This window comes from Lygodium microphyllum, chromosome 19 (assembly GCF_053477565.2).
Source record: "Lygodium microphyllum isolate KBCC chromosome 19, Lygodium_microphyllum_v1.1.10, whole genome shotgun sequence".
In the NCBI taxonomy this organism is placed as follows: domain Eukaryota; kingdom Viridiplantae; phylum Streptophyta; class Polypodiopsida; order Schizaeales; family Lygodiaceae; genus Lygodium; species Lygodium microphyllum.
In genome coordinates this window covers 28,878,147-28,904,226 of record NC_141153.1, presented here as the reverse complement: position 1 = coordinate 28,904,226, position 26,080 = coordinate 28,878,147, and positions in this window count along the sequence as shown.

Below are 26,080 nucleotides of genomic sequence, written 5' to 3'. Positions count from 1 at the left end.
AGCAGAAGTTTGAGATGAAGGATTTGGGAGAGCTGCATTATTTCTTGGGGATTGAGGTGATTAGATCACCAAGTGGGATATGGCTCTTGCAGAGGCAGTATGGATTGGACATGCTATCCAAATATGGGATGACAGGCTATAAGCCTATTTCAGTTCCTTTGGAGCAGAATGTGAAGTTGAGCATAGATGCAGGTGAGCTTCTGGAAGACCCTACTATGTACAGACGCATAGTAGGAAGTTTGATTTATATGATTATTACCAGGCCAGATTTGAGCTATGATGTTGGATTGGTGAGTTAGTTTATGCAGGCTCCAAGGAAACCACATTTGGATGCGGCTAGACGCATACTCAGATATGTGAAGTCCACATTGCAATATGGACTATTTTATGAGACTGGGGCTCAGATACAGTTGCATGGATACACTGACACTGATTGGGCTGGTAGTATTTCTGATAGACGATCTACCAGTGGATATATGTTCTCTTTTGGGAGTGCTGCAGTCACTTGGAGCAGAAAGAAACAGCCTACAGTTGCCTTGTCGAGCACAGAGACTGAGTACAGGGGTGTAGCAATGGCTACATGTGAGGTAGCTTGGTTGCATAAGCTACTTTATGATATGCATCAACCTACAGATGGGCCAGTTGTCATTTATTGTGACAACATGAGTAGTATACACTTGGCAAATAACCCAGTCTATCATGCTAGAACAAAGCACATTGAGGTGCATTATCACTATGTGCGGGAGAGGGTTTTACTAGGTCTTATTGATATGTCAACATAGAGGATCAAGTAGCTGACATATTCACGAAGGCATTGGGTGCAGAGAAGCTGCGCAAGTTCAGAGACCTGCTTGGTGTGCAGGAATTGGGATTGAGCTCGAGGGGGAGTGTTGAGATATCGAGCTCCACTCATGATATGCCAGGGTGACCGTTGTGCATTTATGTCACTGACTTGTCAGTTGTAGACGCGGTTGGTACACCGCCCATGAATAATAGCTAGATGATAGCTATCCTTATCTACTCTAGTTTGTGGCTCAGCTAGTATGCTACCTTAGTTAGTTGAGTTTGGTTTCAGACCCATATATAGGGTTCTTCTATTTCTATGTACGAGAGTTCTTTTTGGCTTACACAATTAAGAAGAGGAAAATAGTTTTCAGCCTCCACCCTTGTGTGTATTCCCCCATTGTGCAAGCAAGAAAGCTACAAGTGAGACTCCTTCCTTCTCTCCCACAATCTTGACAGGGGCCTTACGTGTCATGGGGATATTACATCCTTCCCCCCTTAAGAAATTGAGATGTCCTCGTCTAGAAAGGAATTGGGGGTATCGTTGGTTGAGAGTACTCTCGTCAATCCATGTGGCATCTTCTTCTGGATAGTCCTTCCACTAGATGAGGTACTCTCTGAGAATTCTACTCCTCAATCTCTTTTCCTGAATGTTTGAGATTCTATTTGGCTAAAGGTCAGGGACTCCTTGGCTTGGCATTACAATTTGTTGATCATTGAGTACATGGCTAGGATTAGATACATATTTCTTTAGTAGGCTAACATGAAATACATTGTGAACCTTTACGTTCTCGAGAAGTTGGAGGTTGTAGACATTGGGCCCTAGGGCCCTAGGCACTTGAGGATCGTGTAGGGTCTACAATACCTTGGACTTAGTTTCTCAAATTCAATGATAATAAACTCTTCTTAGGTCGTACACGAATAAAAACCATATCTCCTCCCTTGAAGAGTCGCTCTTGTCTATTTAGATCTACATAGACTTTTTGTCTGTCCTTGTTGACAGCTCTAATATCTTGTCTAATGGCCTTGACTTGCTCGTCCATTTCCTCAAGCATTTTCTTGGAAGCTTCTACCCTTAAGGTAAGATCTAAAAAATTCAATGGAGTATAACAATCATGCCCATATAATGCTTGAAAGGTATCATTTGAATGCTTTGTTGGTAGGAAGCATTATACTTGAACTCTACCAATGGTAGATATTGGATCCACTTCTTGGGTTTGCAACAGCAATATGCTCTAAGAATATCTTCAATGACTTGGTTGACTCTCTCTGTTTGGCCATCAGTTTGAGGATGATAGGATGTACTAAAACAGATTGAGTTCCAATGGCCTCGAATATCCCTCTCCAAAAGTGAGATGTGAAGAGGGAGTCGTGGTCACTAACCAGCCTTTTGGGCAACCCATGGATCCTAAATATCTCCTTGATGAATAATCTGGCAATATCTGAAGCTTTATAGTTCATCTTGACTGGAATGAGATGTGCAACCTTGGTGAGCATATCTACCATTACCATAATTGAATTGTATCCTCCTTGAACTGTAGGTAACCCAACAACAAAGTCCATGCTGATAAATTCCCACGTCATTTGAGGAATGTCAAGAGGTTGTAGCTTCCCATGCATCTTGAAATGCTCTGCCTTAATGCACTAGCAAGACAAACATTCTGTGACATATTTGAGTACGTCTTTCTTAAGCCTTTCCCAATCGTAGCTCTTCTTGACCTTGTTGAGGGTCTTGATATATCCGAGATGGCCTAAAAGGGGGAGTCTTGTGTTTCCCAGAGTATTCTCTGTTTGAGTTTCTTACTTGAGGGTATGCATAATCTTGTCCTAAAATAGACAAGTCCCTCATTGACAAAGAATTCTTGATACTTGACTGGGGTTTTGGTCCTTTTCCAAAATCTCCTTTATCATCTTCAGATATTCTGGGTCATGGCTAGCTTCCTCCTTAGTTAGTTCAAGGATAGGGTTGCTAGGAATTGACACCATAGTTGCTAATGCTTCCACCTTTGAGGGTTCCTCCATAATAGAGAGTTGAGGAACGCCTTGCAACTTAAGGCATCAACGACCACATTCTCTTTACTAGGCCGATACCTAATCTCAAAGTCATATTCTTGCAAAACCTCAATCCAATGTTGTTGTCTCATGTTGAGGTCAGTTTATGTGAAGATCCATTTGACACTCTTATGGTCCGGGACCAAAGAGAACTTGTTGCCAAGCAAATAGTATTGCCAAAGTTTGAGAGCATGAGTAATTGCTAGTAGCTGCAGGTCATGATTGGCATAATTCTTCTCATGAGTTTTTAGCTTCCTCAAAGAATATGCTATAGAATGACCTTCTTGATTAGTACATAGCCTAGTGCAAGTGAGTTAGCATCCGTGACAACTTTGAATTCCTTGCTCAAGTTAGGGAGTTTTAGAATTGGTGTTGTCACTAAGCTATGCTTGAGTTGATCAAAACTCGATTGCTTAGTGGGCATGCACACTATGGAAACTTGCTTTTTTAGTAGATTTGTGAGGGGTGCTGCGATTAAGACATAGTCCTTAATGAAGATCCTATACCAACCAATTAATCCAAGAAAACTACACACTTCTTTGACAATGGTTGGTGGAGGCCACTCTTGGACATCCTTAACCTTTGTAGGGTCTACAAAGATTCCTTCTTCTGACACAATGAATCCAAGGTATTCAAGGCACACTTTTTCTTCTCAGCATAGAGCTTATGTGTCCTCATAGTTTCAAGGATGATGCGAACTTAGGTTCATGATCCTTCTCTTCCTTGGAATAAACTAAGGTGTCATCAAAGAAGACAAGTACAAAATCATCAAGATATGGTCTAAAAATTTCCTGCATTAGCCTATTAAATGTGGCATGGGCATTAGTCAATCCAAAAGACATTACTGTGAATTCAAAATGACCATATTTGGTATTGAATGCCATCTCAAGAATATCCTCATCCTTGATGCAAATGTGGTAGTGTCCTGACCTCAAATCAATTTTGGAGAATATTTTTTCTCCCTACAATCAATCAAGTAACTCGTCTATCCTTGGGATAGGATATTTATTCTTGATGGTTACTTGGTTCATGCCTCTATAATCAATGCAAAGGCGAAGTGTCCCATCCTTCTTCCTTTGGAACATGACTGGAGCCCCCAAGGAGAATTGTTGGGGTGTATGTACCCTTGGTCCAATAGTTGATTGAGTTGTTCTTTTAACTCAATAGCTTTAGAAATGAACATCTTGTAGGGCCTTTTTGCAACCGATGCAGCACCTGGTATCAGCTTAATCTCATGGTCAACTTCCCTAGGCGGTGGTAATTCTGTCAATTCTTCCAAGAATACATCCGCATACTCTTTTAACCACGATGGTTCTTCATTGGAGTCCTCTACATGTTCCAGCTTGTTTAGCTTGATTAGATATATGGGTAATCCTTTCCTTATTCCATGAGTTATTCGTGTTGCCTTAGCTAGCTGGATCTTTGGTTTACCTGCTCCACCTTGAGTTGTAACTAGCTCACCTTTAGGATTCCGAAAGGAGACTTGACCCTTCCCACAATGGATGTGAGCATCATTGCGGACTAGCCAGTCCATCCCGAGTAGGCACTCATGGACTCCTAGATTCATTACCTTAACCTAATAGATGTGGGCTCGTTTTTTAGTAGAAATTTCACCTTATCAGTTTGTCTAGTGCAAGTGATTTCTTGCCCATTTGCTAGTTCGACAAGCAAAGTAGGTGCAGCTACAGTGGCTATCACTACCCTTCTTGCACAAGCTGATGAAATGAAAGAATGAGTGCTTTCACAGTCAAATCAGGGTTTTGAATTTCTTACCTTGGTAATATGATGGTATTTGGATCATCAAAAATTTGCAGTTTGGCCCCTTTTTATGGAGAGCAGCATGAACAATCTCAGCTTCCATGGACGGGTCTTGTTCTTTGTTGATTCCTTTAGTGGTGATATTGGAAGTTTTTGCCCTTCCCATTGCTGCACGACTGCAGCCACGGTAGCCCTAGCTTGGTCATTAAATTTTCCTTGACAATGATCTTTGTCAATTTTGGGACATTCCCTTTTTTGAAGTGCCCAGGTTCATTGCAGTGAAAACATCATAGGCTTTGGTTAGTTCTTTGAGTGGGGACAAAGTCACTGATTGCATTTGCCCTCAACTTCTTCCATTAGCCTTGACTCTGTCCTTGCACCCTTTTAAATTGAGCTTTTAAGATCCCTCGATTCTGGTCTTTGTGAGACTAGGGTCTATTATTCCTCAACTTCAGCTAAACCGAGTGATTGATTCCAACCGAGTATTCATTGGTGGGTTCATCCCATCACATAACTTAGAAACTTGTTGGGGAATACTCATTGTCGAGGCGTATTTTAGCAAGGAGACAAATTTCAAGTAGTACGCCTCCAGAAATAGGCCCAATTATTTCAACCTAAAGAACTCATTCATCTTCTAAGTTCTGTATGCAAGTGGCATGTACCTTCCTTACACTGCTTCCTTTAGCTTATCCCAAGTTATTGTGCTTTCCGTGACTACTTGGTCTTTACACCATTGCTTCCACCAGAGCCTAGCTTCACCGATGAGCTTGAGCCTAGCTTCGCCGGCAATCATGGCATGGTTTGTAGGTGATGTTCCTGCTGCACTGAAGTAATCTTCCATGGATTCAATCCATACTTTGGCATCAGCTTCAACAATCTTCTCTTTCCCATCAAATTTCGGAGGTTTGATTTGTTTGAGAAGAAACTTCTTCTCTTGTGCCTCCGTCAAGCTTAGTGTGGCGGGGACAAGATTCTGGTTCTGCATTTGGGGTTGTATCCGGTTTTCAATTTAAACCTTCACGTTAAGATTGCATTTACACATCTCTTCACAACTTACCTCAATGCACAAATTATTTTTCATCAACACTATACAACAAATCAAATAAACATAAAATTCTTATTTATCCATAAAGAAGCATAAGCCTCAAGTACAAGTATTCAAGGATAGATAGAGATAGGCTTGGATGATTTTCTTTTCGGGAGATACATCAGCGCTAGGTTAATAATTCCTTATTGGATTTAGCTACAGGGACAGCATAGTAATATGGCTTTGGGGAATGGATTCTCAGGAAATTCTAAGTCTGGGAAGTTCAAAAAATCCCCGTTTTTGATAGCCATGATGTTTGTTTCTCCCCATTACTTTGATTCTATCCGCTGGCAAGACTTTGACCACCTCCTCATAGATGTAGCAAGTTTGTTCTACCTGTCGGCATCCGATGTGTAGGATCGAGTCCACACATGACTCATGGAAGATGAATAACTTGATAATATTCAAGTCCTCCAACCATTTTAGCCTCTTTAGTATGTTTCAAAGATAGGCAAGCTAGTTGGCATCTATGTAATAGTAACATGTGCTCCAAGTCCAACACCTTTCCACATACAGCGGTGAAGGGTTGTAGAGCCAATCCAACATCCCCATCATGTCGATTCTTCTGCGATAACTTGAAGAATTCATAGCCATCCCAAACATGATATGAAATATGACAAATCTGCTCCATGCCTCGTAGGTCTCGAAGTAGCAACAATCCAGAAGTGAGTAAAAGAAGAAAGGTTTTCCAGTGAAACATCACTTCACTCTTCTTGATTATTCTTAACTTGATTGTTCTATTTGTTGGTTTGCTCTGATACCAACTGTAACATGCTTCCTATCGATTATCTAGGCATGTTTTTAGCAATCCATCGAGAGATGGATCTAAGTGATGTCGCTTGGCACTCCCATGGATTGTTACAGGGTTTGTCACCTAGGGTTTCTCGATTCTGCCTCGTAAAGGAACATCCGCAGCCAAACCCACTAAGATCGACCTGAAACCTGGGTTCCTAGAGGTCAAGGTCTCCTGATAGCATTCTAGCATCGGTTGTGTCTTGGACATCCTTCTTTACGTAGAGATACCCAAGCCAAAGCAGATCCATACCACACTTGATTCAAAGAGAATGGGAAACGAGAGGGATGCGCCACTCAACCTCTCTACCCATAGGGCATAGTCCCATTCCGGTCCCCTAAAAATGCATGAATCGGGGTTCTATCCTAACAATTTCTCAAGGTCAATCGTTCCTAAAACCTTGTGAGAAGCCTCCTAGTTTTTTGGGACCGCCCTATCGTAGGACAGACCTGTCGAGGGTTTCGCCCACCCACTTTTCCCAATAGGCATTCTTTAGTTATCTAATTAGGTCCTATCACATTTATGTGTGACATTTAAAATTAGCTTCCTCAATTAATCCTTTTTAGGGAATAGGGTTCGTTCATGTAACTTATGGCACTGACACGAAAGCAGTTCAGACAGGTTCCTTAGAAGTAAAATTTATATTAGCATTTTAATTGAGATACAAGTCTTGTCCAAAAAAGGACGATTCTCGCAATCCGTGAGGATGCGTCTTAGTTCTGCCAAGTTTCCGCCCTTGCACTAGTAGCAAGGCCTCAAGAATCCATCTCTAGTCACATAGATCATTTGAGTAGGACCCAAAGGTAGGGAATTTACAACCAGACCCCCCTAGCATCCAAGCATCCTCCTACATTTAAACTAATCCACGGAGAGACCTCTCGTGGCGGGTTCAGTCCATGTTCCTGTCACGGTTATTTAGAACCACCTTGGATAGGGTTGGCGACCAGCTGGGGGTGTTTTGGCATGCCCTCCATGAATTTAACCTGATTCATTATTCCAATTTCTTTTGTGAGCTTGGGTCATACAATCCTTTCACATACAGTGTTCCTAAATTTACAAGCATAAACAACAATGAAGGCGAGTGCTTAGGAAATCTGCTAAGGTGGAGTTTCCTTTTTGAATGATTAGCATTCATTCGTCGGATTTTTCTTGTCTAGGAGAGATTAGTTATGATGCGTTTCACATCGAATCCTTGGTATTATCATCCATATCCCTCGCGTATCAAAGGTATCCTAAGTATAAGTCCTTCTACTCCTGGATGAGTAATCTATATTGAGAATAGCAAATGATGTATGCCCATAGAGGCTGAATGTGTGCCCAAAAGAGGCTTGCCCATAAGTGGCTTTGTATGAGAGATATGACAAAGATGTATGCTCTAGAAACTCTAAGAAGAGATGTCCAAAATCCCATATGCACAGTGAGGTACAGTGATACTATCCAAAAAGCTATAAAGGCATGTACTTGACACTCATTTCAATGCAATGACACTATCAGTTTGAGTCACTCAAAACTGTCTTTATGAGTCCAAGCTAATCTATCTTGGAACCTAATTCATTTGAGTTAGAATCTCTCACTCTGATAATGTATCGTGTGTTTGACTTGCATCCACCATAGCCAACTAGCTCTAGATCCGTGTTTCTCAATATGGTATCAGAGCCATGGTTGAGCTAGGAAGCTAGTAGGTGGAATCTCTTCTTCTATGCATGCTCTAGGATTTTCCCTCCTTCATTCTTCTCCTTTTACAAGCTCATTCCAATCCCAATCTTTCAAACCATCCAACATCCATTGTGTGTACGAGGAGAAGAAGCTTAAGGAAGGAGGTGCTACCAAAGGAGCTCAAGGAAGAAAGTGTTGCTACTCAAGAAGATCAGTTTAGAGTTTATATTGAAGGTATTGAAGGTCTTGCTATTTCCATTTCTCAAGTTATCGTTTGGAAGAAGAAGAAGAAGGCTGCAACCATTGAAGGCCAGCCTCAAGATCAAATCATTTGGTATTATCCTCAGCTTATTACCTGGAGCAAAGGGCTTGCTTACTCCATAAAGCACAGGGGCTGTTTTTTTTAAACAGAGAAATAGAGAGGAAGGAAGAGAGCTCAAGTTGAGAAGACTTGGTGTTTGGGTTGTTAGGTGGAGAGTCTGGAACTACCTCAGGTACTTCATAGTGGTAAAGCTGCCATATTCATGTGTAAAAGCTGGGAGAAGAAAAGAATTACTACTGCATCTGAAAAGATCTACGTCATCAGAGAATATCATATTACTAATCTGTCTTGCTAATGAACCATCCTGGTAAAAGGGTTTGACTTGTGTAGTAGCCCTTACAAACACTTGAGAAGACAACTGACACATCATCCAGGAGCACAGACAGGCCATAACAAAAGGTTGATCTGCATCATTACTACCTCGAATCTACTCGGCCAGCTCTCTCCATCTGCAACAAGTCTGCGACCAGCAAGAGATCTTTCGGCTAATCTACAGCCTGGCGTTTCACGTTTCCTATGGGCGGCAACATGTGCAGAATCGGCAGGCTCTTCCCTGGTAGCAATTCACGATTAAATTGTAAAGGCTAAAAGAGCCTTATCTCTAAGGCTTCAATAAGCCTTTTTCAAATACCCCTGTTCACACTCTCTTGTTTCAAACCAAATCTCCCTCTAAGCTATTCATGGTGATCTTAGTTTTAATACCGATTTTCTACTCCATGAAGTTTCTTTAGACACTAACATTTTGTGCCATTTCTTCAATATCTGAAGCACTTGTACGGGATTAGACACTGCCATTGAGCAAGATTGCCAATTGGTAAGACCTTCCCGCATGAAATTATTTGCTTGCACAATTATCGAATCCCTTATCTTCTTGTAAAAGGATAGACACTACCCGAGAGTTCCCGTGGTACGACCTCCCACTAAAGATGAGTGAAGTGGAACATATAGCAAAATTTAATGGTGAAGGCTTCCATGCTTGGAAGGAGAAGACCATGTACCATCTTATGCGGAAAGACTTATGGGACTTGTTTGAAGATGATGCAAATAACAAGAAGGAAGATGATGAAGACGAGTTCATTGAAGAAGACCAGCTCAAATCCAAAGAATGGCAGAAGATGAATTTAAGGCACTAGGCATCATTGCTTGGGGACTAAGTGATGATGTGCTACATCATATATCTGGCATACGAAATGCTAGAACTGCTAGGGAGGAACTGGATAGAATGTTTGGTACCCAAGCAAAGAATTCAAAGGTAAAACTTCTCATGCAGTTTTATAAACTAGATATCAAAGACAGTGCTTCTATGACCATACACATTAATAAGTTTAAGAGTTTAAAAACTCAGCTTGCAACTCTTAAAAAGAATATTGATGAAGATGAAGCAATAGCCGTACTGCTTGCAAGTGTAAACAAGGATCCATATTAAAATCTTGTGTCTACTCTAAGTAATGTTCCAAGTCTCTCACTCAAAGATATTGAGCACTCACTGCTTAATGGAGAAAGCAAATTTAAAAGCAAAGATGTAAAAGAGACCAGCTCAAGGGAAAACCTCTTATACACTAGAGGAGCTACTGGACCCAAGGGAAGAGGTCGAGGATTCAACACCGACAACAGGAATCGGATGACATGTCATTATTGTGATAAAACTTGCCATATTTCCAGTGAATTCTTCCACAAGAAAAGAGCATAGCAGATGAAGAATAACCACCACCAAAATCAATTCATGAATGAAGAAGAAGAAAAAGATACTTTCGCTACCATCAACAACTATGACAAACTGTTTTAAGGAATTTGTTCCCATAGTGGATATTGTAAAAACCCTACCAAAAATGTAAAGTTTCAAGCCTTAACTTGACTAGGCTGCCAAAGAGCTAGTCTCCTGGTCCATGTCTACATGTAGGGGGGGCAAAAGCCAGCAAGGGTAGAGACTCATCATTTGAGGGGGGGTGTTGAGAATAGCAAATGATCTTTGCCCATAGAGGCTGAATGTGTGCCCAAAAGAGGCTTGCCCATAAGTGGCTTTGTATGAGAGATATGACAAAGATGTATGCCCTAGAAGCTCTAAGAAGAGATGTCCAAAATCCCATATGCATAGTGAGGTACAGTGGTACTATCCAAAAAGCTATAAAGGCATGTACTTGACACTCATTTCAATGCAATGACACTATCAGTTTGAGTCACTCAAAACTGTCTTTATGAGTCCAAGCTAATCTATCTTGGAACCTAATTCATTTGAGTTACAATCTCTCACCCTGATAATGTATCATGTGTTTGACTTGCGTCCACCATAGCTAACTAGCTCTAGATCCGTGTTTCTCAACAATCTATGCTTCATTCCTCGATTATCCTTGTAATAGGAATTGCAATTTTCCTTTAATAGATGCTACCCTCCCATTATTATCCCCATGAAACCCTACCTCAATCCCCTAGGATTTAGAGTTTTCGCATAAGTCAAGTTTTTATCATCCTGGATCACTCTAGGCCCTATTTACGATCCCTCTTATTCTCATTATCCTACTTCCTTGATTTCCCTTGCGAAAATCATTATCAACTATCTTATGTGCAGTAAAATAACTCTACCATGGTTTGGATGACCACCACTGTCCTGGGGTTTTATTTTCCCATGATAGAAACCCTAGTTTGCAATTATTAGTCACATGCTTGTGGGCAACTATGCTCCCACCAACGAGTGTGGAAAGAGAACTCGATAGTCCTATGGGTCAGTGGGCCTTAGACAGTGTTTCCATTGTTTTAATGGTTGGGTCACGACTATCGCTCTAAGGTTCATCTATTTATTGGGGAACCTGGGGAATAACCTAAGTGAGTTTCCCTTCTTGCCTGGACAATTCTAAATATTCGTGCCATTACCTCAGGCAACAGATCAAAGCTTGAATGTTTTTCAAGTATTCTCTATCATATTTACATTTTTATGACTTAGTAAATGCAATTATTCTAATTTATGCACATTGCAATCATGGGGTAAAACATAGTTTTATGGAAAAAGAGAAACACTTTTATCCCCTTCAATTCCTTCCTCTCTGCAAGCGAAGCGGAAAATTGAAAACACTACTTATGTAAGTGAAGAGGAACTTATCTCTTTTACTCATACAGTGAAGCAAGAATTTACTGTTTTTCATGGATGCAACTATTTCTTACAAAAACGGATGTGAATATTTATTCATTAACTAAGCTATTGGGATCTTGCCTTGCAATCATATGACGTAAGATATTGGGATCTTGCCTTGCAATCATATGACGTAACTTTCCTAGATGCAGATTTCCTTCAAAATATCTTTAATGTAAAATGTCAATCCCCAACAATACTTATAATTTTTCTATGCACTCGAGTGCACCAAACTTTCAATTCCTTTTATCTCTCAAGCATGCCAATGCTAGTGCATAAATTTAATGCTCTACTAACAAAATCAATAAAATCCTTGATTTTAGTGTGCACCAATGCGAAGTCTATTGTGCAAATTGTTCGTTCTATAACATGCCTTAGTGCAATAAAACACAATCCCCAATATGGTTTTTAATGCAACATAATTAGTGGTTTGCTATCATAAATTTTTGCATGAATACTTCTTCCCACCTAACATAGTCGATCTACGTTTATTATCCCTTCAAGCGTTTCTTACCAAAGTAAGATTTATGAAATGCACCTGGTTACCAAGTGTCGCGGTTCCTTGACCCGTAGCTCCATTAGTTGATGTGGGATTCATGCTCGATTGGACCTTACTTCACTTGGGAGGCATCGTGTAGTTCAGCCTTTCCTTCACAGATGCCCACACGAGCTACTAAGGAGTTGACTCCTCGCGGGAGAATGGCCATGGGAACCCTCTCAAAAAGGGGGAGGAAGCTTGGAAGCTTCTTGGAAGATTCTCCCTTTCTCTCTCTCCCTCTCTCTCTCTTTCACTGTCCCTTAGTGCCCCCTCTCTCTCTCTCTCTCTCTCTCTCTCTCTCTCTCTCTCTCTCTCTCTCTCTCTCTCTCTCTCTCTCTCTCTCTCTCTCTCTCTCTCTCTCTCTCTCTCTCTCTCTCTCTCTCATAGCAAGGGGGAATAAAAAGGTGGTCCTCTCTCGCCTAAGGGGGGGGGAGGGGGAATGGTGTGGCATGGACCCCCCCCTATCTCCATCTAGGCAGCCCGATTGGCCACCACCATGCAGACTATAGTTAAGGGGGAAAGAAGGGATAGTGGTGGGGGGGGGGAGGGGGGAGGGGGTGTTGGAGGTGGCACACGTGTGCCCCTCCTCCCCATCATCATTTTTGTTGTCGTCCTCATCCTTATCAGTGTCCTCGACATCATCGCCAACTGCAGCTCCATCGTCATGCTCAACACTTCACTGCAGCTCCCCCTCCGTCCATCAGCAGTGTGGACAAGGGGGAGTGTTAAAAAAAAATTGTTTAATTATTAGGGGGGTCTTACGGGCCAAGGGGATATTTCACACACAAATACCTATAAATCACAAGCTAATACCAATGCTAATCAAATCGACCTATCTAAACTTCAAGAATCCAAAACACTTACTTACAATGAAGATTAAATGCCCTTTCTTCCTACCTATCTACCTCAAGCACTAGTTCAAGGAAAACCCTACTCTAATGCCCGATTTGTGCATGCAAGCACTCAAGGCTCAAATCCATTGGTCCTAACAATGGAACCAAAATGTGGGAGCTTTCACTTGAGCGCCAAGACCCATGGTCCGCTTATTGCTCAAGCGTTTCAAGTCAAATGCTAATGGCTACCTCTCACATAGCCATGTGCATCCTCTACTCTAAAGTGTAGTTAGCTTACCTCCATGCCCAATTAAGTATCCTTCTCTCTCGACACTTCCCGTAGCTCCACGATTCAAGATGCGAGCTCAAGCAACCTCAATCCTCCACCTTCAAGCTCCATGCTCCATAGCCACGTGAGACAAGAGATGAGAAGAAGAAGGGAAGAAGAATAAGAGAGTAGAAGATTGAGAGCTTCTCCACCACGGTCCCTCACCCTCACTCCCTCACTCAGTCTCTCAAGCATAAGCAAGAACAAGATAAATAGAAGAAGAAGGGGAGAGCCACTTTTTGCCACACACCAAGAATGAGCTTCTCTATTCACTTTTTGGCTTTTATACATGCTTCAATCCCTTTTGGGCATCCATCCCCTTTTTTACATGATTGGCCATCTTGCCTGAGTCCTCTTTTCCTATTCCCTTTTATTTACATTGTCCCTTCACCTATGCCAATCTACATGTTACAAATTGCACAAGAGAGAGCCTAGTGCTCTTTTACAAAAAATTAGGGATGCTTTTATATTTTAAAATACTCTTTTTCCCTTTTGCATTTGCCTTGAACTTTTGAGGTTGCCCTTGTGCTTTTGGCCTTTTCTCCTCTTATTCCTTCTATCGAGCTGCCTTTTTTCGTATTTTTTTTAAAAAATTTATTTTTCTTCCTTTTTCTCTGTCTTGCATTGGCGTTAACACACTCATGAATAGAATAGGGGTACCACTACTCGAGACCATTGCAGCCAAGGCACTGGATGAAGTAAACCTGAACTTCTATATCCAAACAACAATCTAAGCATCAGCTAAAGTATTGGCATCAACTCTTGGAGCCATGAGCAAAGAATCCCAATGATGAAGGTTGAGTCAGAAAAGAAAAAACGTGCATCCAAGGTATCCAACATAGGTTTCAAAGGAGTGCTAACAACCCTAATCCAAGAGGCCATGGGGGAGATGGACAAAGAAGAGGAAGGAAGCCAAAACAATCATCAATCCATGAGCACCACTCACCTAGTCTAGTGAGTCCTCCTATCTCTTTCTCTACATGAAACCTTAAGAAAGAAGAATCTAATAGGGTTCAATAAGAAGAACTAGAGCAAGAGGCTAAGAAGAGGGAAGGTGACAACCAAACTCAATAACAAGGAACCTCAAGTGAGGGAATAGTCAGCGAGAGCAAGAGGAGCAAGGCTTGTTGAGTGTTGAAATGACTTGTTTTTTGGATGATTTTTGTTGTTTTTGGAGAGCTGAATGGTTGATTTTATGGGATGATTGATTGATTTGGAAGTGGTTTGAGAGTGTTTTAGATGATATTGATTGTGTTTTGGAAGTTCGTGATGTTTGTTGGTGGTTCTGTGATGTTCTGATAGGTTCTGAATGGTTCTGTATACCTTCTGTTTTGCTCTGTTTTGGTCTGTTTTGTTCTGATTGTCTTCTGTAAGGAGGGATGAAGTATTGATTGATGAAGAATGAGATATTGATTAAGTTTATTGAATGGTTTGTGAGAGTTTGAAATGGTTTGAGAGTGAGTTATGTGGTTTTGATAACCTTCTGTAACCTTCTGTAGGTCTTCTGTAGAGCTTCTGCTTCTGCTCTGCTTCTGTTCTGTTCTATACTGTAGCTGTTCTAGTTTTTCTAGCCTTGGAAAGAGGTGAATACAAGTGCAAAAGAGCTAAAGGAAGTGGAAGAAGTAGCTGTTGAAGACTCAAAAGAAGACTAGAGTGAAGTGACAGTAGTGAGTTGTGAAGAGACACTGTAGTGGCTCTGGTGACCCTTCACATCAGACATACCACTTGGGAGGGGTATCCACGACCTAAGAGTGATTATTGAGAGTAATTTTGAGAGATTGTAGTGAGGATATGATGTATTATTGATAGAGAGAGAGAGAGAGAGTCAGAGATAGCCAATTCTATCAAAATAGAGTGATTGTATATGAGAGATTGAGAGAGAAGACTATGAAGATATTGAATATGAATATTATGTGATGTATTTCCATTCTAAGATGGTGTATTCCTTTGCTTTCTTTGTTCCATTGATGGATTTTGTAAAGATATTGAAGAATATGGTTGATTCTATTAAAATCCGTGGGAGATCTACATGATGCTGCATGAAGATTTGTTGTGCCTGGTGTTCTTTTCTTCATTGTGATCATATGAAACATGATAAACAAGCTTGTTGATGTTACAAGATAGATTTTCTTGCAAGAGAATTCCCTTTTCCTTGGTGTTCCTCTTGGGGCTCCATGTTTTTGGTGCGCAGCCGCGGAAACTTGCCATCAACAAGCACCAAAAGAGGCTGAAAATGAAGGAAATTGCATTGTCAAGAATAGAAGAATTCAATGGATGTTTGTAAAGTTCCTTCTTCCACTAAAGAGTTGGAATTCCTCATAATCAAAGCCACTTTCCACAAGAATTTCATTCCACAATGGCGGAAACATATCACCATCATGATGCATGCTCTATGTGGTGGACAGTTTCCTCTTCCTATTGAAGCAGCAAAAACTTGCATCTTGGTGGCAAACTGTTTGGGAACAAACTGAAGAGCAGAAACAGAGAGAATGAACATCCATGGAAGATTTGGCATTCATTGAGAAGTTTCCAGACAACATTAAGTGGGAGATTGTGAAGAAGCTTCAGGAGTCTTGGTCTGTAGAGGTTCACAAAGACAAGAAGGAAAAAAGTTAGAATTTGTTCGTGGATGCTCAACAGCAAGATACATGGGATGCTTGGTGTACTGATAATCTTCTGTTTGTTCAATTAGCAACCCACTGGAAGTTGGTAGACAGAGTGTTCTTTACAACATACACAATTGAAACCATCAGAAGTTGGCATTACTATGATGATGGCACCACCACAATGCTCAGACGTATGCATTTTGACACCTTAAGAACCGAATACCTTCCTCTGTGCAGTGGCATGAAAGCAGAATTCAGGGACATTGAAAAGAAAGAAGTAGAAGAAATGTTGGCAAGAGAGTCCTCCAGAGACTGAAGCCTTCTGTTAACCCTCTGTGGAGCACTAACAACATAGTGGAGCCAACCCCCTGATGAATGACGCAATAAAGAGGCAAGCGTTAGAACGAGTCCAGAGGTACGTGAGAAGAAAGAAAGCAAGAATCAGAGCTGAGAGCGAGCTCGCAGCAGAAGTCGCCTTTGACGCCCTTGCGGAACTCTTTACAGAAGTCCTAATGGCACATCAAGCCCTTCCTCCTCCTGCTGGAGGTCCACTTCCAAGCCAGATCCGTCCTGGAAATATTGATGACAGACCAGCGAATGTAGTCCCATTGCCAGTTTTTAAGGGAGAGTACGATGAAGACCCCGATCTTCATGTAGCAGAGTTTATGGTAGCGTGTGTGGCTAACAATGCCAGAACCCCTGAGCATTGGTTAGCAATATTCCCCGCCACTTTCAAGGGCGCGGCGTTTCAGTGGTATGAGAGACAAGCAGCAGGAACTTTTGGCACATGGGACGACCTAAAGTTGGCCTTCCTCACTAAATTCAGGCGTGAAGGTTTTGAAGAGCGGATGAGAGAGGAATTTATGAACCTAAGTCAGTCCTCTGGAGAAAGAGTAGAAGCCTATGTCTCACGAATGGAATCCATCCTGAAGAGATGGACTAACCATAATCTAGATGATGGCATTCAGAAGGGGGTGTTTCTCATAGGATTACAACCAAAAGTCCGTAAGTTTGTGGAGTTGCAAAGACCAGCCACACTGCAAGATGCAACAGAAGGAGCAAGACTGTACGATGAAGTGGAAGCTAGATTGGCGATGAATTCGGGAAGAGGAGTCCTACCTCCTCTGATGCCAGGAATGATGTATCCACCAAATGTAGTTCCAGGGACTGTCCCCTACCCTTACCAACAGATGCCCCCGATATCACAGTACAGTGCACCAAATCCACAGTGGCCACAATCCATGCCTCAAATGATGGCTCAACCACAACAACAATGGTCCCAACCGATTTCCTCCATGACAAATCAGCAGCAACAGTGGAATCCTACCAACTGGAGTCAACAGCCAACAGTTCAAACAGGGGCCCTGAATCAGAACCAGAACAGAGACCCCTCTGCACCAGCCCAACCCGTTTATGCAGTAATTACAGAGACTCCTCAAAACCCTCCTGCCAGTACGTCAGGAGGAGAAAGCTTGAAGGATTATTTATCCAACTCAGTTGCAAACATCAAAAAGGAGTTGATGGATGTGATTACAGAACAACTACAGACGCTGAAAGTGAATACCGCTAGCATATCCAACGTTGCAGGAGCAGGAAGAGATGTGATGCGGTCAAACACTTGGTGTGGTAAGAATCATCAAGCAGGCCATTTAGCCACTGAATGTACATGAAAACCAACTATCCCTGGAGCCTTCTGTTCCTACTGTTTGCGGAAGAATCATACAGAGGACATTTGCTCTCTGAAGGAGATGCATGATAGGAGAAGGAAGGAAGAAGACGCAAGATTTAACTTGCTGGAATCCAAAATGACAACACAAGATATTGGACCCAAGCCTAGAGAGTTTGGTCCTAATTTCGGACCCAGAAGATTTCCCTCTCAAAGTTACAGAGGAAGACAGTCTGGCGGTGGTCAGAGATCAGAAGTGGAGTGCTACAGATGCGGAAAAAAGGGACACATTTCACCAAATTGTCCAAATCCTCGAAGGTCAGTGGATTACAAGCCCTTATCCAGTCGATGCAAAGGAAAAGGCCACACTGCAAAAGACTGTCCAAGCCCAGCCCCAGTGAAAAACAGTGCTACTAATAGTCCGTCCAAGGCTCAAGAGCCTACCTCCAATTTAGTGGAATTGGAAGTTGCTACCATCACGCGTGCAAAGCAGAAGGAACCACCTATCCAGAAAGAAAATAACCCTCCTGCCAGAACAGTGAAGTTCAGTCTTCCACCAGAAGAACAGAACAGAACAGAGCCTAACAGTGCCGTACAGAGCTCTACAGTGCCACAGAGAGCTACAGAGACAGTTACAGAGACAGGACCAGAGGTCCAGGATACAGAAGAGGAGGAAGTGCCACAAGTGGCAGAAGAAGTTCCTATAATTCCTCTGATGGAAGAAAGAGGGAAAATGAAAATGGGTGTTGCCCCATTCCCTAACCGGTTAGAGAAGCCAGTGGATCCTATTAAGGAATACGATCTGGTTAGAGATCTAGATACCTTTAGACCAAACCTCACATTCCGACAATTATTGTTGTTGTCTCCCAGTTGCCAGAAAAGATTCAAAAGTATACTGACAAAAAGACGTGGTTTAAGGATTTCTCCCTCAACAGTGACAAAGTCCAACAAGGCTCCAGAGCTTGTAAAAGAAGTGGATGTGGCTAATGCTTTCCTAGATCCAGGTACTCCAGAGACTGGCGTATGGATAGAAGGCTGTTTCATTGCAAATGCACTGATTGATGGAGGTTCATCAGTAAACATTATGACGGATGTGACAATGAAGGATCTAGGCCTACAAGGTGTGCAACCCACCCAATGGCTCATCAGACTGGCGGATCAGAGTAGGATCAAGCCTTTGGGCATTCTCCCATATGTGAAGACTACAGTGGCTGGAAAAGATTATTGGCTAATCTATTTGGTGGTGAAGCCAAACTCTTATGGTACATCCTATCCTCTGTTACTAGGCAGACCATGGCTTTTTGAAGCCAGAGCAAGGACGGATTGGTTCAAAGGAACCTTGACCTTGGGTAGAGGACCCAACAAAGTGGTGCTGAAACTGTATGGTTCTCAAAAAGGACATGGATCCACCTCCTTGGAATTATCTTCTGACTCCCCTAATGAGGCTACAGATGGAACGTCAGCAGACGAAGATGCTGTCAAACAGATCCTTCCCAAGAAAACAGTGGCACATTCCTTAACAGTGGATACTGTAAGCCGACTTCCAAAAGATGCAAAGCCGTTATCAATGGGTGAATACTTCTTGCCTGAATCAGGCATGACTTCTGAAATCACTTCTGACAGTGAGATAGAAGCATGGATATACTGCTCTCCCTGTTACATGGCTACAGCAGAGACAGAAGCAGAAGCAGAAACAGAGACAGAAGAGGTTGGGTTTGATATGGACGAAGAAGATTATGAAAGTGAAATGGAAGGGTCTATCCCACCTGAAGAGGATACATTTGAGGAAGAAGTTCCAGAAGCATCAGAAGCTGATGAGCTCATGCTATGGGACAGAATGGTGATGATACCATTTGGTCTGGTAAATGGATCTTCTCATATGCAAAACCTTTATAAAAGATGGATTAAGAAGAACAAGCTGTCTTTCAAGAGTGGCTCCTGCCGTCCTAACCCATCCTTGCCAAAGAAAGATGATGATGATGCACCGTGCCAACAACTACCAATCCCACAAACCCAACATGCGTCAGAGGGTCCCTGTTATATGACGTTCCTGGATGTGTCATCTTCAGGAGATGAGTCTTCAAGCCACGAGGTAATTAATCTTGAAACCAAACCCGAAACGGCTCTTATCCCATTTCAACGTCTTAAGGAGCAACCTAAGTCTCCACCAAAAGAAGAAGTTGGTTCTAGTGGGACATCAGAAGAGGATACCACTCCCTTGAAGGAGTCAGATCTATATCCAGAAGTAGTCCGTGGGACCTTCATCCGTGAAGTAGAAGGTGAAAGGCAGTTAACCTTTGTGGATGCAGAAGGCACTGAACGCCACTTGAAGGTGGGTAATAGTCTCCCAGAAGAGGAGTTGTCAACCTTGTACAACTTGTTGAAAGAGAATTTGGACGTGTTTGCATGGTCCTACAAAGACCTAAAGGGGATTGATCCCACAATATGTCAACATCATATTGACTTGGAGCCTGATGCCAAGCCAGTACGGCAACGACAGAGGCGAATGAACCTGAATTATTCCACATTGGTGAAAGCGGAGCTGCTGAAGCTTCTAGAAGCCGAGTTCATCTATCCAGTGGCAAATAGTGAATGGGTTTCACCCATCGTGGTTGTACCCAAGAAGAATGGCAAATTGCGAATATGTGTGGATTTCAGAAAGCTTAATTCCAAAACGAAGAAGGATCATTTTCCTATCCCTTTCACAAATCAACTGCTGGACACAGTGGCAGGACATGAGCTTTATTCTCTTCTGGATGGATTCAGCGGATACAACCAAGTGCAGATCGCAGAAGAAGACCAGTCCAAAACAACCTTCACCACAGAATGGGGGACCTATGCTTACCGAGTGATGCCATTTGGGCTCTGCAATGCCCCTGCTACTTTCCAACGAGTCATGATGGCTGCATTTCAAAATCATCTGCATGACTTCATTGAGGTATATTTGGATGACTTCTGTGTCTATAGTTTGATCCGTGAACACTGGGAACACCTGGAACAATGCTTTGACCGATGCCGGGAGTATGGGATTTCCCTCAACCCCGACAAATGCATCTTTGGGGTCTCTTCTGGAGTTCTGTTGGGCCACATTGTCTCTGCACAAGGGATATCAACAGACCCTGCAAAGATCGAAAAGATCGCAGCTCTGACAGCACCCACCAACCTCAAACAGTTGAGGGGATTCCTAGGCCATGTGGGTTACTACAGAAGGTTCATAGCCCATTTTGTGACAAAGGCAACTTCCTTGCACAAGCTCCTGAGGAAAGATGCAGAGTTTACTTGGACGAAAGAATGTGACAAAGCCTTCCACACTCTGAAGCAGTGTCTGATAGAGGCACCCATTCTGCAACCTCCTGATTGGACGAAAGAGTTCCATGTACACACTGATGCATCAATTGAAGGTTTAGGTGCTGTCCTTTGCCAGAAGGGCTCCTCGAAGTTGGATCAACCGATCTATTACGCAAGCCGAAAAGTCACTGATAGGGAACAGAACTATACAGTGACCGAGCTGGAGTGCTTGGCAATGGTGTTTGCCCTGGAGAAGCTTCGCCATTACCTCCTATCTACCCACTTTAAATTTTATGTGGATCATGAGGCCCTGTCCTTCTTGATGAACAAAGCAGATGTGAAAGGACGAATGATGAGATGGCTCCTTTTATTCCAGGAGTTCGACTTTGAGGTGATTACTAAGCCTGGTCGTTCCCATGTTCTGGCTGATCATCTGTCGCGTATCCCACAAACTGCAGATGAGGAGCAAGATGATCCAGACCTCCCTGATGCTTCCCTATTCTTGGTAGAAACTGTAACTCCCTGGTATGCAGACATTGCCAATCTGCTGGCAACCCAACAGTACCCTCCTGGTATTTCTAGTCGGGAAAGGAAGAAGCTCATGCTAGAATCAGCCCCATACACCCTGCTAGGCGGTGCACTGTACAAGAAAGGCAAAGATGAAGTACTCAGAAGATGTGTTGCAGGAGATGAGATTGGGATTGTTCTGAAGGCTTGCCACGACGAGCCATGTGGAGGTCACTTTGCAGGAGAAGCTACAGCCAGGAAGGCTCTGCTAGCGGGATATTGGTGGCCTACCATCCACAAAGTTTCCTATGATTACTGTAAAAGATGTGATGCTTGTCAAAGAATGGGGAAACCCACGAAGACAAGTGACATGCCATTGCAACCTATCCTTCCGTTGAAGCCATTTGAGAAGTGGGGCATTGACTTTGTAGGTCCGATCGACCCTCCCACCAGAAGGAAACAGAACAGATACATCCTCGTATGTATGGATTATGTCACAAAGTGGTGTGAAGCTAAAGCCCTAAAGCGGGACGATGGTAACAGCGTGGCCCTGTTCATGTACGAGAATATCATCACCCATTTTGGCAGTCCCTTAGAGCTGGTAAGTGACAGAGGCACTCATTTCCTTAACAAAGTCATGGAAGAGTTGACAGAGTTGTATAAGATCCGCCATCGCAAGTCCACTCCTTATTACCCCAGAGCCAACGGCCAAGTCAAAGTCACGAATCATATCCTCTGCTCGATTCTGACAAGAACAATCGCCGCACATCGTCGTGATTGGGACGATCAACTTACAGAGGCCCTCTGGGCATACAGAACCTCCCATAAAGCAGCAACAGGACAGACACCTTTCCAGCTGGTGTATGGTACAGAAGCTGTTTTTCCTGTTGAATTGGAACTACCCTCTTTGAGAGTGGCTATCAAAGAGCGTTTGGGGGATGATGATTCACTGCAACGCCGTCTCCTGCATTTGGAATGTTTGGACGAAATTCGTAGGATGGCTCTACAGTGCATGAAAGCCACGCAAGCTCGACGTAAGGCTTACCATGATAGCTTCATCAAGCACAAGGAGTTCAAAGAAGGTGATTTGGTCCTAGCCTATGATTCACGCTTTGGCAAGTTTCCTGGCAAGCTCCAACAACGGTGGATGGGCCCCTATAAGGTACTTGCAGTCAACCCTAATGGCTTTGTTCAAGTGCAGACCGTTGATGCCTCTGATGATCCCTTTCTGATCAATGGATATCGCTTGAAGAAGTACTTCCCTCCTTGGGGATCTTGACAATTACGGACGCTTGATCCTTTCCCTCGTTGGCGCGGCATTGTACTTCTTATGATGCTACTTCTGATAGCCGTTTTTCAATCACTTCTGATGAAGTGGGCGCAACCCTCTGTCCCCTCAAAACCACCCTCCAGCCTTGATCTCTTATCCTCTATTTTCCACCAGCGACAGTGGCGAGGTTGGTCTTGATACATGGTCTTTCTACCATTCCCTTGCTCAATTTGAAAAAACAAAACATATCGGTCATGGGAGAAAAGGACTTAGGTCCCTGTCATGCCGACCTATTCTTCGAGAAAAGGTGGAAACACCCTCGGGAATAGGGGAAAATAGGAAAAAGAAAAAAAACCAAAGAAGAAAAAAAAAACAAGAAAAACAAATCTGTTATGAGAGAAAAGGAAGCAATTCCCTGTCATAGCAGGCCTCGTTCCAAGAAAAGGTGGTAAACACCCTTGGGCGAGAAGCTGGCTGTGGAAAAGGTGGTAACACCCAGCAGTCCAGAAAGTGGATTCATTAATTGATATCCCTCGGATCCAATTCCAAAGCTGCCTCCCTTGGTACGCTGTGTCCTGGGTCCCTCTACAAAGTGACTACTTGTCCTCTAGCAGACGACATGATCCTATCCAATACAATAATCGATTTGATGGCTACCTCCCTGGGTATGCCTCTTCAACAATTGATGACGCGATCTTCATCGACAAACAATCGAGTGATGTGAGCTTTCATCCTAACCTCTCAATGCACAAAGCACAATTTGTTTCTGTGCACTACACCATACGGCTCCCTTGCCTTCCTTCTTGCACCGTATGCCGGCACAGGGCGGGATGCACTGTTGTACCATCAAATTCGCACAAGGCATACAACCTTTGCACATGTGACTGTGAGGATAATATCAATGGGTTTCAGGAACAGGCTGCCCTGCTGTCTCTATCAACAGAGCGTGAGATAAGGGGTGGGCTAAGTGTGACTGGAGTTTCTTCAATCAATTACCGAGAGGTGAGATTGAGGGACGTTACGACACTTGGAGTCAGGTATGTTCCACTTTCCCTATGCACCCACGAGATGGGTTTTTGCCGTCATCACAAGACACATCACCCTGTTCTGTACACTGCACTGTAAGGCTCCCTTGCCTTCCTCCTTGCACTTATGCCAGACGGGTTAGACGCACTAATGCACCATCAACTGTGCACCCTGGCATACTCCCTTTGCACCGTTTCCCCCTTGTTGATTCCTCAATCGGGTATGAGATATGGGTTTCAATCCTTTTTCCTCGAGTGATATTAGTCATGGGGCGAGTGACTGTTCTTTCATTCCAATTGAGTGACTATGAGTTGAGTGTAGTATCCCTCATCATCGACGGATTTCCTGTGATTCCTTCAACCAGCTACCTCCCTGGGTGCTACCGCATGGTCCCTGCCATGACGAACGGGTGCCGAGAAGATGCCTTGGTCCCTCCAGCGCCGACAACCACATTGGACGTGCCATCGACACTCAAACTTGCTTCTTGACGAAACGGGCCAAGTTTTTCTAACCCTACACTTTGGTTTCTTCGTGACGGTCATGTTTTAAGTGTGGGGACGTTAGTGGATGGTATGTGGCGTGGTCCTAGGTCCCTGTTGCTCGGTTAACCCTATCCGTTAAGGTCTTAAGTGTGGGGACGCGTCCCTGCGCGTCTACATTGTATATCCTCTGCATATGCCTCAACCTGTTCATGCATGAATGCCATGACTTGCTTTTACCCTCTTGGGGTCCCTTCCACCCATCCGGTTATGTTCCACCCACTCTTGGGGCTGTTCCCTTGCAGTTTTCCTTCATTCCTTGATTTTGAGGTCCTACTATATGAATGCACCCTACGTTCACCAACGTCCAAATCCAACCTTATAGCCCTGTTCCTCCCTTTGAACTGATCATTTTTCCTTTTTACCTACCCTTGTTCCAGTGAACAGTTTTTTAGATATTAATTTTTGAAGCATTTTGCACAATTTAGCCGGTTTTCCATGTGAACGCGCTTTTCTTGCTTCGGAACCATGCTCTGACATCATATCCCTGACAACCACTTTTTCCCTGACATTTTTCCTTTTTCCTCCGCATCATTCCGATACACGGTTTGTCCATTAATAATTTTCCGGTTTTTTAAGACTTTTTTCTGCGTCTTTTTGCTATTTTTCCATGTGAACCTGCCCTATTTGTATCGGAATTCCAATTTGATTTGATAGCCGCGTCCCCTGTGCCTTCCCTGACCTTTTTCCTTTTTCCTCCACCCTTTTTCGACTTTCGGATTTTTACTTATTAATTTTTAAATGAGTTTTCGGGAGTATTTTTGGCGTTTTTTGCATGTGAACCCTTCCTACTTCCACCGGAACTGCGGTTTAACATGATAACCCTGTGCCACCCCTTCCTGCGGACATTTTTCCTTCTTACTGCATGTCATTCCGGTGAATGGGTTGTCCGATATTAATTTCCGATCCCATTTTTGGGTTTTTTTTTTTGTTTTTCCCATGTGAATGCGTCTTATCTCCGTCGGAATTATGTTTTGATGTGATAGGATTGTCGGGCACATCTTTCTGCACAATTTTCCTTTTTTCTGCACCTCATTCCGATGCACGGATTTTTCGCTATTAATTTTTAATTGCATTTTTTTTGTTCGTTTTTTGTGTTTTTTGCACGTGACCGCCTTTACCCCTCCCGGAACCTCCTTCATATATTTTTCTTGTTTTTCCTCTGTCGTCCTTCCCACTTTTTGTTTTTACACTATGTCGTTTTGACGTCCCGATTGGGAGTTATTAATTTTTCTTTATTTTTACGTTTTTTCTCGCGCCCGTTTTACGTGTGACCGCGCCCTTTTTCGATTTTACGAATCTCCACGCGCCCCGGTCGTGTCCGCATAACCCGTACCGTCTTCCCAGCATCATTTCAATCCCGTCACGGCAAATTTTTTTACCCCGCCCCGCGCACGTGCGCGGGACGGGGGTACGCGCCCTTGTCCCTACCCACCCCTTACCCTCTTGCCCCCTACCCTTTCCCCCACCTGCCCAACCCATGGCCCCCCCATGGGCCCCCCACCCCTTTCCCCTAACCCCCCACCCCTTTCCCCTAACTGCCCACCCCTTCCCCCCAACCGCCCATCTCTCTCTCTCTCTCTCTCTCTCTCTCTCTCTCTCTCTCTCTCTCTCTCTCTCTCTCTCTCTCTCTCTCTCTCTCTCTCTCTCTCTCTCTCCTCCTGCGCCCTTCCCTCCTTCCTTCTCCCCCGACCTCCTGCGCCCTTCCCTCCTTCCTCCTACCCCCGACCTCCTGCGCCCTTCCTCTCTTCTCCCCTCCTCCCGCCAGCGGCGCCCCCCCGCCCTTCTGCCTCCCTTCTCCCTGCTCCTCCCCCCAGCGCTCCTTCTCCCTCCCGCCGCCGCTCCTTCTCCTTCCCTGTGCCTCCCGCGCCGCCGCTGTCCCTCCTCTTCCCCTCCCTCCTCCA